Raw genomic sequence first — 12,379 nt, 5'->3', positions numbered from 1 at the left:
CAACTATTGTGTGCCTAATGGGGTCAAGGAAGTTGGTTTTAAATATAAAATTTATGAAATGACTTTTGTTTAAATTTAAACTACCATTTAGGATAGGAGCAACCATACTGGTGATTATATGTTGGAATCAAGCTAGTCAACTGCAAACTAAATGTGCAAAGTGCAGACTTTCAGATTACACCTTGAGACAACAACTAGACCAGCAATCACATTTTAACCTGATTCCCATACTAATAAAGTCACTATCTAGTTTCTGGAATATTTTGCTACATCTTTGATCTTTTTATTTTGTTATATTTCTACTCTATTGTAGTAAAATGAGCTCTTACGGTTCTCTCTTTTTTAAGATATATTTATTTTATGTGTGTGAGTACACTGTCACTGTCTTCAGACACACCAGAAGAGGGCATCAGATCCCCATTACAGATGGTTGTGAGCCACCATGTGGTTGCTGGGAATTGAACTCAGGACCTCTGGAAGAGCTGGCTGAGGTAAGGCAGAGCTGGGGGACAGCTCTGTCTGTAAAGTGCAAGCTGCACAAGAGCAGCCCTCTTGCAATGGAGGATCTGGGGAGGTAGAGACAGGCAGATGCCTGGTGCTTGAGGTTAACAGCCTAGCCTTCTGTGACCTTCTGGCCAGAGAGAGACCATGTCTGAATAAAAAACATGAATGTTTCCTGAGGAGGTACAGATATGTGAAGTTGACCTCTGATGCCTATATACATGTACACACACATGCAAGTATACCCTTATGATCAACACACACACACAAACAGAGAGAGGGGGGGGAGGGGGAGGGGGACTATATGGACTATAATGGTAACTGGTCAATTGCTACCTAAGCAAATATTTTCAAAATATAAAGATATGCAATTTGAATCTTTCAGGTAAATAGCCATGTTCTTCAATGAAAACTACGTTTCAAAGAGGATTTGTGACTGAGGTGTGGTTCTTGGAAAGAACGATTGCCTTAGAATGCTTGCCTTGCATGTGCAAGGCCCAGAACCATGTTTCCACAATGCTGTGGCAGGGCCATGGCCTTTACCACCTTTGTGTGAGGACTGGGCATCTGGAGTGCACTCCAGGGACCAAGCCAGCCTTTGAAGAAGCACCCCTGAATTTGGCTGTCTTAGACAACTCAGGTACCCAGTGGACTTATTAAGAGTCTGCAGAGGAATCTGACCAAAGGTCAGCTTCCAGAATTCAGGTATACTACATGGGATGCACTACATAGGATTCTCAGGGCTGATGTCCTCCTCTTGTAGACAGTTTTCCTCTTCTCTATGGTGTTGGAGATAGTCTGTGAAAGTACATTTAAACCTGTCTGAATCTGTGCCCAGATCCTATCAAAATATCAAATGTGCCTCCAAGGTGGAGATGTAGGTGCTGAAACAGTGGCTCAGTAGCTAAGTACGTTTGCTGCTCTTGCAGAGAACTGGAGTTCAGTTCTAAGTAGTCACGATGGGTGGGTCACAATTACCCAGAAGGAACACAATTAACAGAAGGAACATTGCCAAACTCATTCTATGAGGCCAGGGTCACACTGAAAGCTAAAACAGAAAGCCAACAAAGAAAGAGAATTTCAGACCAATTAGTTTTATGTACATTGATGTAACAATAATTCATAAAATACTCTCAAACTAAATCCAAGAATACATCAAGAACACCATCTACCCTAATCAAATAGGCTTCATCACAGGGTTTCAGGCATAATTTAATATATAAAAATCCAATCACATAATTCACCATATAAACAAACTGAAAGAAAAAAACCCTACATGATTATCTGATTAGATGCTGAAAAAGCCCTTGACAAAATCCAACACCAATTCATGTTAAAAGCCTTGAAGAGATCCGGAATACAAGACATAGAGCTAAACACAATAAAGACAGTAATACAGCAAGCTAATAGTCAACATCAGATTAAATGGAGAGAAACTTAAAGCATTTACACTAAAATAAGGGACAAAGCAAGGTGGTCCATTCTCTCCATATCTCTTCAATATACCACTTGAAGTTCTAGCTAAAGCAGTAAGACAACTGAAGGACATCAAACGAATTCAAATTGGAAGAGAAGTCAAAGTATCGTTAGTCACAGAGGATATGACAGTATATGTAAGTGACTCAAAATAATTCTACCAGAGAATGCCTACAGATGTCTTCAGCAAAGTGGCAAGATACAAAGTTAACTAAAAAAGAGTATCCCTCCTTTATACAAACAATAAATTGGCTGAGCAAGATGTCATAGAAACACACTGAACAATAGCCACAAATAATATAAAATACATTGATGTAACTCTAACTAAGCAATTGAAAGACATGTATCACAAGAACTTCAAGTCTCTGAAGAAAGAAATTGAAGACATCAGAAGTTGGAAAGATCATAGATCCATAGAATTAACATAATAAAATGGTGATCTTACCAAAAGCAGTCTACAAATTCAATGGAATTCCCATAACTATACTAACAAAATTCCTTACAGACCTTGAAAAAACAATTAGCAACTTCATATGGAAAAACAAAAAACCCAGGATACCTAAAACAATCCTGTATAATAAAATATCTTCCAGGGGTATCATCATCCCTGATTTCAACGTGTACTACAGAGCAATAGAGATAAAAACGCCATGATATTTTGTATAGAAACTGACAGGTTGATCAAAAGAACCAAAGTCCCTGAAATAAACCCTCACAACTTGTGGGGAGCCGCCCTCACATTCGCCATTACAAGATGGCGCTGACATCCTGTGTTCTAAGTAGTAAACAAATAATCTGCGCATGTGCCGGCGTAGTTCTCCACTCCATGTGCCCTGCCTTCCCCATGATGACAACTCGGCCGATGGGCTGCAGCCAATCAGGGAGCGACACGTCCTAGGCAGAGGATAATTCTCCTTAAAAGGGACGGGGTTTTGCCATTTTCTCTCTTGCTCCTGAAGAAGTAAGCAATAAAGCTTTTGCCGCAGAAGATTCCGGTTGTCCTGAGTGTGTTCTTTCCAGTGGGAACAAAAGCTCGGGATAAGTGGCGCCGAGAAACCCGGGAACTTTATACCATCACACCAGCGCAAGGAAGATTCCCCCATTCTCGAGGCGGAATCAGAACTGCGGGTCACGTTACAGCTTTACGAGGTATGTCTGGCCTTGAACTTTCTCCAGTGTTAGGAGCCTTTTTGTTCCTTTTCACATGTTATCAAGTGGTTAAGGCAGGGCGGAGAATTCTGGACGAAATTCAAGACAGTCTGTCAGAAATAAAGCGGGGAGAGAGAGTAGGAGCAAAGAGGAAACATGGTGCACCAATTAAGCATACAGGCCTTTCCACACGTCTTGAACCCGAGGAAAAGTTAAGGTCAGGGAAGAATACCTGGGGAGCGATTGGAAGGAAAGAGGAGAAAAAACAAAAGAAAAAAGATCAATCAGTGGAGGTTTCTAGGAGAAGGAGCCTATACCCGTCACTAGATAAGTTTAAGGAGCCAGCTCTTAGTAGCTCTGAATCAGATGAAAAATTTAGCTCCTCTGAAGAAACAGACTTGGAGGAGGAAGCAGCTTGTTATGAGAGAGAAAAGTACCAGCCAGATAAAATGCTAGCTAATCAGTCAAGGAAAAAGCCAAAAGCAGCTGGCGAAAGCCAGCGTGCTGCTCGGCCTCCGGGCAGTCGGCTTCAAGGTCATAGTGCACCTCTGCCCTATGCGGAGCCCCCGCCCTGCGTAATGCGTCAGCCCTGCGCAGAGAGGCAATGGACAGAGAGGCAATACACAGACTCGTTCATTCCCAGAGAGGAACAAAGAAAAATGCAACAGGCATTTCCGGTCTTTGAAGGAGCCGAGCAGTGGTGGCACATGCCGTTAATCCCAGCACTTGGGAGACAGAGGCAGGCTCTTGCAGCCTACAAGGTCTTATTGTCCACCCTGGAGTTGTAGATCAGGATTATAAAGGGGAACTTCAGGTTCTCTGTTCTTGTCATCAAGTTGTCTTTTCTATATCACAAGGGGACAGAATAGCTCAACTAATAATTTTGCCAAGCCTACATGGCTGTTTTCCTTCCTCTGGCATTCCTCAAGCTGCCAGAGGGATTGGTTCTACTGGAAATGATTCTGATTACTTAATAATGCCTTTAGATTGTTGTCAAATTTTATCTACTCCTCATGTAGGGGTAAACCCCCGTGGCGTCAGGCCATTACAGGTCTGGCAAATGGATGTCACGCATATTTCCTCCTTTGGGAGAAATCAATATTTACATGTCTCTATTGACACCTGTTCTGGCATCATGTTTGCCTCTCCTTTAACTGGAGAAAAAGCCTCACATGTGATTCAACATTGCCTTGAGGCATGGAGTGCTTGGGAGAAACCCAAACTCCTTAAGAGTGATAATGGACCAGCTTATACATCTCAAAAATTCCAGCAGTTCTGCCGTCAGATGGACGTGACCCACCTGACTGGACTTCCATACAACCCTCAAGGACAGGGTATTGTTGAGCGTGCGCATCGCACCCTCAAATCCTATATAATAAAACAGAAAGGGGGAGTCAAGGAGGCTCTACCCCGAGTACCAAGAGTGTCTGTGTCTAAGGCACTCTTTACACTCAATTTTTAAAATCTTGATGCTCATGGCCATACTGCGGCTGAACGTCATTGTTCAGAGCCAGATAGGCCCAATGAGATGGTTAAATGGAAAGATGTTTTATGTAACAAATGGAAAGAACCGGATCCTATTTTGATAAGATCCAGGGGAGCTGTCCGTGTTTTTCCACAGAATGAAGACAACCCATTTTGGATACCAGAAAGACTCACCCAAAAAATCCAGACTGACCAAGGGAATACTGATGTCCCTCGTCTTGGTGATGTCCAGGGTGACAATAACAAAGAGAGAGCAGCGTTGGGGGATAATGTCGACATTTCCACTCCCAATGCCGGTGATGTATAATGCTCAAGTATTCCCCTGCTTTTTTACCACTAACAAGGAACTGGGTTTGGCCTTGTTCAGACAAAAAAAAAAAAAAAAAAAAAAAAAGGATTTTGGGATATTGGCCATTATTGTTAGCATTGTCGCTACAGTGGCCGTTTCCGCCTCCCTTAAGGCCTTGGCCTTGGCTCTGTCTGGACAGGTCCAGACGACTGACACCATTAACACATTGTCAGCCTCAGTGACCACAGCCATGGATAAACAGGCCTCAGCTAATGTCAAGATACAGGGAGGTCTCATGCTGGTTAATCAACGCATAGATCTTGTCCAGGAACAACTAGATGTATTATGGCAAATAGCTCAGCTGGGATGTGAACAAAAGTTTCCGGGATTGTCCGTTACTTCCATTCAGTATGAGAAATTTACTAGGGCAGCTAATTTGTCAAAAAGTCTTTCTCAGTATATGTTACAGAATTGGACAGCTGAATTTGAACAGACCCTTCGGGAATTGAGACTTGCCATCATTCAGGTCAACTCCACGCTCTTGGACCTGTCCCTGACCAAAGGATTACCCAATTGGATCTCCTCAGCATTTTCCTTCTTTAAAGAATGGGTGGGGGTGGGATTATTTGGAGATATACTTTGCTGTGGATTAGTGTTGCTTCTTTGGTTGGTCTGTAAGCTTAAGGCCCAAACTAGGAGAGACAAGGTGGTTATTGCCCAGGTGCTTGCAGCACTAGAACATGGTGCTTCCCCTGATATATGGTTATCTATGCTTAAGTAATAGGTCACTGGCCATTCAGCTCTTGCACCCCACGAGGCTAGTCTCACTGCACGGGATAGAGTGAGTGTGCTTCCGCAGCCCGAGAGAGTTGCACGGCTAAGCACTGCAGTAGAAGGGCTCTGCAGCATGTATGAGCCTATTCTAGGGAGACATGTCATCTTTCAAGAAGGTTGAGTGTCCAAGTGTCCTTCCCCCAGGAAAAACGACACAGGACCAGACCAGGACCCCTCTGGGTGATGAGCCTGGGAGGAGGTTTTGTGTACGGCTCCTTTACCTGCACACTGGGGATTTGACCTCTATCTCCACTCTCATTAGAATGGGTGGCCTATTGCTCCTAAATAAAAGAAAAGGGGGAGATGTGGGGAGCCGCCCTCACATTCGCCATTACAAGATGGCGCTGACATCCTGTGTTCTAAGTAGTAAACAAATAATCTGCGCATGTGCCCGGGTAGTTCTCCACTCCATGTGCCCTGCATTCCCGTGACGACAACTCGGCCGATGGGCTGCAGCCAATCAGGGAGCGACACGTCCTAGGCGGAGGATAATTCTCCTTAAAGGGGACGGGGTTTTGCCATTTTCTCTCTTGCTCCTGAAGAAGTAAGCAATAAAGCTTTTGCCACAGAAGATTCCGGTTGTCCTGAGCATGTTCTTTCCGGTGGGAACAAAAGCTCGGAATAACAACGATTAACATTTAATTTTTGACAAAGAAGCCAAGACCATACAATGGAGAAAAGGAAAGCATATTCAACAAGTATTGCTGGTCTACCTGGATGTGTGTATGTAGAAGAATGCAAATAGATCCATGTTTATTGCTCTGAACAAAACTCAAGTCCAGGTGGCTCAAAGACCTCAACATCAAATCAGATAAGATAAATAGAGGAAAGTAGAGAATAGCTTTGGGTACATTTGTAGAGGAGACAATTTCCTGAACAGAATACCAATGGCTCAGGCACTACAATCAACATTTCATAAATGGGACTTCATGAAATTGAAAAGTTTCACAATAGGAAAAAAAATATCAACAACTCTACATTTGAGAGTGTTAAAATATCTAAAATATGTATGGAACCTAGGAAGTTAGACACCAACCTAATAACCCAAATAAAAAATTGGAGTACAGATCTAAACAGAATTCTTAACAGAGGTTTGAATTTTTGGCCATCTTGGATGGCCAAAAAACACTTAAAGAAATGACTGACGACCTTCCACATCAGGGAAATGCAAATCAAAACAACTCTGAGATTCCATCTTATACCCATCAGAAAGGCTAAAATCCAAAACTCAAGAGAAATCACATGCTAGCAATGATGTGGAGCAAGGGGAACACTCTTCCACTGCTAGTGGGAGTGCAAACAGCTACTCTGGAAATCAATTTGGCAGTTTCTCAGAATAGTTCTACCTAAATATCCAGCTGTATCACTCCTGGGCAAATACTGAAAAGATGCTCCACCATCCTGCAAGGACACTTGCTGAACTGTATCCATAGCTGCTTTTTACTTGTTACAGTTAGAAACTAGAAACAACCCAGATGCCGTTCAAACAAAGAATGAAAAAGAAAATGTGGTTTATTAACATAGCGGAATACTACTCAGTTATTAAAAACAAGGACATCTTAAAATTTGAAGGCAGATGGATGGAACTAGAAGATATCATGCTCTATAATGTCACCCAGACTGAAAAGGACATGCATGACATATACTCACTTATCAGTGGATACTAGCCATAAAATACAGGATACCCATACTATAATCCACAGACTCTAAGAAGCCAACTAACAGGGTGGGCCCAAGAGAGGATGCTTCAATCTCACTCAGAAGGGGAAACAAAACTGTGATTGGAGGTGGATGGCTGGAGGGATCAGGGTGGGAACGAGGGCTGGGAGAGTGAACGGAAAACAGAGGAGGATGGGATAGCATGATGTGGGACAGGCATCTCTAGGAGGTGCCAGAGACCTGGGGTGGAGGAGGTTCCAGGAAGTTTATGAGGGTGACTCTAGCTGAGACTCCTAACATTGGGGCATATAGAGCCTGACGTGGCCATTTCATAGCTAGGCAGGACTCCTAGTGGAGGGATAAGAACACCAACCTACCCATAAGTCCTTTCACCTAAAATTTGTCCTGTCTACAAAAAGTTCAGGGATTAAGATGTCACAGAGTCTGAGGGAATGGCCAACCAATGACTGGCCCAACTTAAGAACCATCCCATAGGCAAGAACTAATCCCTAACACTCTTAATGATACTCTGCTATACTTGCAGGCAGGAACCTAACATAACTGTCCTCTGAGAAACTCCACCCAAAGACTCACAGCCTAAGGAGGCTGATAATGGAGATTAAAGACCCACTAAGGATCTTGTGGAAGAGTTGGGGGAAGGATTGAGGTACCTGGAGGGGATATGGACTCTAAATAAAGACCATCAAAATCAACTAACCTGGACCCTTGGGGGCTTCCAGAGACTGAACCACCAACCAAAGAGCATACAAGTACTGGGTCTAGCCTCCCTGCACAGATGTACATCTTGGTCTTCATACAGATGCACCAACAACAGGAGTGGTGGCTTACCATGACTCTGCTCCCTACCTGTGGATCCTGCTCTCCTAACTGGACTGTCCTGTCTGACCTCAGTGGAAGAATATATACTTAGTCCTGCAGTGACTTGAGGTGCCAGGATGGTTTGGTTTCTGTTGAGGGAACTCCCCCTTCTGAGAGGACAAGGGGAGTGGGGAGTGGTATAAGGGGCCATGTGAGCCAGGGAGGGAGAACTAGGAGGAGCTGTGGCTGAGATTGGGATGTAAAGTGAATAAATAAATTAGTGAAAAAATAAAGGAAAGAAAATGCTCTATGGGTGGATCTTATGAAATCATTTTCTCAATTGAGATTTCCACCTTTCAGATAACTCTAGATTGTGTTACAAGTTGACAAAATGAGCCAACACACCTCGGCATGTTTAAATTAAGTTTGAAATGACAGAAAAACCTGGGAATCACAATATCAGTAGGATTAGGGGTCTAAGGAGGCTGATAATGCAGATTCAAGAGTAAAGCAAGGATCTAGATCTTACCAGAGGCTTCGTAGGTGACAAAGCCATTGTCCCTGGATTCAGAGACCTGGAAGACGTTTTGTACTAAGGTTGTTCTGGCCATTGCTAGCCCCTCTCTGATTCCAAAGACATGAAACTCTGCAGTGGCTGGACAGCCCTTCCCTACACTGCCCATCTGTCATAGTTGAGAATATCCACTTTCCTATGTTCAAGGTCTCCTTCCTAAGTCTTTTCCAACTCTCCATGCCTCCAGTAACTCATACCTAGAGAAAACCCTGGCAAGGTAGAGTTGTGGTTTCTAGCTGAATGGCATCACAGATCTTTGAGTCTTTGCTACCTTGAAGTGGAAAGAGGTCCTGGACAATCACTTTTCTGCTTCCATCAAGACTCTTCACCCCTGTACTTGTTGGGGCTGGCCTGCGGCTCTCATGTCTGGATTCGAGACTGGGAGGCAACCTGGAGCTGAAAGAAAGGGAAAGTAGGCAGATGTGAGAGTGAGATAAAACCAAGACAAGATTCTGATCAAGGCTCAAAAGGTTAATAATAGTCTGCATTTTATAAAGAGGGAAGCTCATCCCCTGTCACGCCAAGTTTCTTGTGAAGTTGTCAGAACAGCTTTTTAGCAGAAACTCACCAAATTCATAGTTTTCTGATTACTCCGGAAAATCTTGGAGAACTGGTTTGGCCTCAGGCAGGTGGCAGGCAGTGTCACATCAAAGGAGAGTGATGAGAAGCAGCACAGCAGGTGGCCCTGCCTCAGTGGTGAACTGTGTGAACCAGCCTGCCTAGGCTGAAGAAAGGTACATTCCCCCCCCCCCTTTAAATAATATTAAACAAAACTGGACTGAGGCATAAAATTTATTTATGCTCTATAGTCCTGCCTGGCAGTTATGGTGGCTGGTGGATGTGCCTGCCTTGGGACCCCAGATCTTCTCTAATCATCCTTATCCATCATAGGAGTGTACGTGCAGCTTGTTTGTGTTTATTTTACACAAAACATGGCTCTGTGGTGTATTATTAACAGCCAAGGCTTGTTGCCAACTACCCCTGTTTTAGATTGGTATGATTCTGTGATCTGGTTGCCCGTCATTGACTAACCGGCCCTCATAGCACACCATACTCCCAATTCAGACCAAAGCCACAATATGTACTTAGAATGCTTCTTGATGGAGATTAATAACTGCCACCTGCGCTGTTGAAGGCAAAGCTGTACACCTGTCGCAGTCAGGCTGAAGGGTGTTGACTAACCTGCTTGATAAACAAAGGTGGGCCAGTGAAAACCAACAGTATTAAAGCTTCTTTGGAGAAGTCCAGGTACTCCATTCAGTTGCAATTTACCAACAATCAAGCTCAGGCTCTGGCCCCCCTGTTTGGGGGAGCTGGCTTTGAAAATTAGCAGAGAGGCCAGAGATTCTCTGGAAGTGGAGGCTGTGCTCCAAATTAACTTTGCTAGGTATTTAAGATTTTTAGGTATCTTCAATAGGAATTTCTAATATCGGAATTATTACTAGACCAGTCTAAGATTGAGTTAGAATAACTGGTCACATTGAAGAAAAGAGAAGAATCATTATAACTCTATTATATGACTAATCTTTTTAAGTCAGAATACACAGTCTCTGATGTTCTTTTAACCATAAAGTTAAAAAGCTTGAAGCAAGGCAGCTTCATTGTCCAAACTGTAAAAATGGCAAGCAAGGATGGGTCCAAAACATGTACCCAATTCAGCTTCCTTGTCACTACAGTCAGGGCACTGAGCCAACTCACCTGGCAGCTTATCACACGAATTAGCCATCATGCTTCTGCAGCGTTCTGAGGAGAGAACCTATGTTTTTTCCTTTCCTAATAACGTAGCTGTTCAGGATCAAGCCATATGCCAATAAGTAGATCCTTTTAAGATACTATAAGGCATTTATTAAAATTCTTTGACATCCAAATTTCAAAATTCGAAAATAAAAGTATGATTTAAATAATGTGCATGGGAATGCAATAAGTAATATGCATGGGGATATATTTCCCCCTTCTATGTCTTTTAAGAATCTAGAGTTTTAAAGTTCCACAGTACCTTGTCCTTGAGAATTAATAATATGTTGACAAAACATCTCAAACACTTGACTGTTATAGTCAGTATTAATGTAACATGGGCAGTGACTAATTGCACTTTCAATTGTTTCTCTTAAGGAGCGGTTGTAACTAGAAAACTAAAAAGTTATTAATAGTCACATGTGTATAATTTATTTATTTATTAAGTCAGAAATAGGAGCATTTATTTGCAGCAATTTATTAAGTATAAGTCCTCAAGAATTAACACTATTATGTGGAAACAAGTAGTAACTGAGGACACTAGAGCAAAGAATTTGACATGCACAATTTCCAAGAATACTGAAATATTATCTTAAACCATAACTGTTTTGAATATATAAAGAACGAGATTATATATCCAATCTATCTTATACGTAGGATCTATAGACTGCATGTGATATAAATCCAGCATGGCATTGCTTTAAGATGTCCAAGCATTCTAGAACAATTCATTAAATGTCCAAAAAACAGCCTTCTTAAAAGGACAGCATTTTTTCTTATGAGTTGTATAAGCATAAACAATTGCAAATTTGAGAATTAATAGCATCTGAGGGACAAACAATCTTAAGCAATTGTGAGCTCTGAGATATAATATTGACTATTAATATACAAATTAAGGTTTGATTGTTCAGCATTTTTAAACACCGTCCACAGCACACAACTTAATTATCTGTGCTGAAACAGGAGGAAACTCCAAAGAATGCGTGTGATCTAATTCACTTCTACTTATTTCCCATAGAGGGGATGTTTTTAAACACAATAATTGGGATGCCTGCATGCATGCATGAACTTATAGAAGATATAAAAGCATGCATAAAATTTTTTTAGCTTATCTTTGGGATATTGATTGTCAATTTTATTTAAAATGATTGTATACAATAGATCAACTATTAACATTCTGTAATAACCAAATTAATTGCTTTTTGTAAGAAGGAACATACACTTTGTCAGTTTCGTAAGACACAATTTTTGATATAGGTTTTCCAAAATACACGAATATATCCTACAATTCTTATTTATTTATTTATTTATTTATTTTAATTAGGTATTTTCCTCGTTTACATTTTCAATGCTATCCCATAGGTCCCCCATACCCACCCCCTCAATCCCCTACCCACCCACTCCCCCTTTTTGGCCCTGGCGTTCCCCTGTACTGGGGCATATAAAGTTTGCAAGTCCAATGGGCCTCTCTTTCCAGCGATGGCCGACTAGGCCATCTTTTGATACATATGCAGCTAGAGTCAGGAGCTCTGGGGTACTGGTTAGTTCCTAATGTTGTTCCACCTATAGGATTGCAGATCCCTTTAGCTCCTTGGGTACTTTCTCTAGCTCCTCCATTGGGGGCCCTGTGATCCATCCAATAGCTGACTGTGAGCATCCACTTCTGTATTTGCTAGGCCCCGGCATTGTCTGACAAGAGACAGCTATATCTGGGTCCTTTCAGCAAAATCTTACTAGTGTATGCAATGGTGTCAGCATTTGGAAGCTGATTATGGGATGGATCCCCGGATATGGCAGTCTTTAAATGGTCCATCCTTTCGTCACAGCTCCAAACTTTATCTCTGTAACTCTTTCCATGG

Source organism: Mus musculus, chromosome 9 (assembly GCF_000001635.26).
Source record: "Mus musculus strain C57BL/6J chromosome 9, GRCm38.p6 C57BL/6J".
Taxonomy (NCBI): Eukaryota; Metazoa; Chordata; class Mammalia; order Rodentia; family Muridae; genus Mus; species Mus musculus.
The sequence above is the reverse complement of the archived record's forward strand: the minus strand, read 5'-3'. Positions refer to the sequence as shown.